Source organism: Suricata suricatta, chromosome 13, assembly GCF_006229205.1.
Source record: "Suricata suricatta isolate VVHF042 chromosome 13, meerkat_22Aug2017_6uvM2_HiC, whole genome shotgun sequence".
NCBI lineage: Eukaryota > Metazoa > Chordata > Mammalia > Carnivora > Herpestidae > Suricata > Suricata suricatta.
The window spans coordinates 27,104,566-27,107,152 of NC_043712.1; positions in this window are offsets into that span (position 1 = coordinate 27,104,566).

The following is a 2,587-nucleotide window of genomic DNA, read 5'->3' on the forward strand; positions in this document are numbered from 1 at the left end:
GTAGGAGGGTGCCCATCTCTCCACACCCTCGCCAGCACCTATAGTCTCTTGATTTGTTCATTTTAGCCACTCTGACTGGTGTGAGGTGGTATCTCAGTGTGGTTTTGATTTGTGTTTCCCTGATGATGAGTGATGTTGAGCATCGTTTCATGTGCCTGTAGGCCATCTGGATGTCCTCTTTGGAGAAGTGTCTGTTCATATCTTCTGCCCATTTCTTCACTGGATTATTTGTTTTGTGATTGTGAAGTTTGGTGAGTTCCTTGTACATTTTCGATATTAGCCCTTTATCTGATATGTCATTTGCAACTATCTTTTCCCATTCTGTCAGTTGCCTATTAGTTTTCTTGACTGTTTCTTTTGTAGTGCAGAAGCTTTTTATCTTGATGAGGTCCCACTAGTTCATTTTTGCTTTCATTTCCCTTGCCTTTGGGGATGTGTCAAGTAGGAAATTTCTGTGATTGAGGTCAAGGAGGTTGTTTCCTACTTTCTCCTCAAGGGTTTTGATGGTTTCCTGTCTCATATTCAGGTACTTCAGCCATTTTTAGTTTATTTTTGTGTATGGTGTAAGAATGTGGTCAAGTTACATTCTTCTGCATGTTGCTGTCCAGTTCTCCCAGCACCTCATGCTAAAGAGGCAGTCTTTTTTGCATCGGATACGTTTTCCTGTTCTGTTAAAAATTAATTGGCTCTACATTTGTGGGCTCCGTTCTGGGTTCTCTATTCTATTCCATTGGTCTATGTGTCTGTTTTTGTGCCAATACCATACTGTCGTGATGATGACAGCTTTGTAGTAGAGGCTAAAGTCTGGGATTGTGATGCCTTCTCTTTTGGTTTTCTTCTTCAATATTACTTTGGCTATTCGGGGTCTTTTGTGGTTCCATACGAATTTGAGGATAGTTCTAGCTTTGAGACGAATGTTGGTGCAATTTTGACGGGGATTGCATTGAATGTGTAGATTGCTTTGGGTAGTAATGACATTTTCACAATGTTTATTCTTCAGATCCATGTACAGGGAATGTTTTTCCATTTCTTGGTGTCTTCTTCAATCTCTTTCATAAGTTTTCTATAGTTTTCATCATATAGGTCTTTTACATCCTTGGGTAGGTTTACTCCGAGGTATTTTATGGTTTTTCGTGCAATTGTGAAGGGGATCAGTTTCTTGATTTCTCTTTCTGCTGCTTCATTTTTGGTGTATGGAAATGCAACTGATTTCTGTACATTGATTTTGTTCCCTGAAACTTTACTGAATTCATGCATCACTTCTAGAAGTCTTCTGGTTGAGTCTGCTGGGTTTTCCATGTAGAAGAGTCATGTCATCTACGAAAAATGAAAGTTTGACTTCTTCTTTGCCAATTCTGATGCCTTTTATTTCCTTTAGTTGTCTGATTGCTGTTGCTAGGACTTCCAGCACTATGTTAAACAACAGTGGTGAGAGTGGACACCCCTGTAAGTGTTCCTGATCTCAGGGGGAAAGCTTTCGGTTTTTCACCATTGAGGATGATATTAGCTGTGGTGTTTTCATAAACTGCTTTTATAATGTTCAGGTAAGTTCCTTCTATACCAAATTTCTCAAGGGTTTTTATTAAGAAAGGGTGCTGTATGTTGTCAACTGCTTTTTCTGCATCTATCGACAGGATCATATTGTTTTTATCTTTTCTTTTGTTAATGTGATGTATCCCATTGATGGATTTATTGAACCAGCCCTGTAACCCAGGAATGAATCCCAATTGATCATGGTGGATAATTCTTTGTATATGCCTTTGAATTTGATTTGCTAGTATACTGTTGAGTGTTTTTGCATCTGTATTCATTAAGGATATTGGATGTAGTTCTCTTTTATTCCTGGGACTCTGTCTGGTTTGGGAATCGAAGTGATGCTGTCTTTGTAGAATGAGTCCAGTAGTTTTCCTTTTATTTTAATTTTTTGAAATAGCTTAAGAAGAATGGCTATTAACTCTGCTTTAAGTGTCTGGTAGAATTCCCCAGGGAAGACATCCGGCCCCAGGCTCTTATGTGTGGGAGATTTTTTAAAATTTAATAGTTTATTGTCAAATTGGTTCTCCCTTCACCCCTCCCCGCCTTCAGCCCTCAGTTCGTTTTCAGTATTCAGTAGTCTCTCAGGTTTTGCGTCTCTCTCTCTCCCCCACTCTCTTTCCCCCTACCCCTCCCTATCATCCTCTGTTAGGTTTCTCCTGTTAGACTTATGAGTGCAAACATATGGTATCTGTCCTTCTCTGCCTGACTTATTTTGCTTAGCATCACACCCTCAAGGTCCATCCACTTTTCTACAAATGGCCAGATTTCGTTCTTTCTCATTGCCATGTAATACTCCATTGTATATATATACCACATCTTCTTGATCCATTCATCAGGTGATGGACCTTTAGGCTCTTTATTTCTACCGTAATCTTTATTAGTTCTCTTCTTCTGTTGGGTTTGGGGTGGTCTTGCTGCTCCCCTTCTAGTTCCTTTCAGTGCTCTGTTAGATTTTGAATTTGCACTTTTTCTAGTTTGCCTGGATTGCAATACACTTTCCTCTTAGGACTGCCTTTCCTGCATCCCAAAGAGTTTGGATTGTTGTATATTT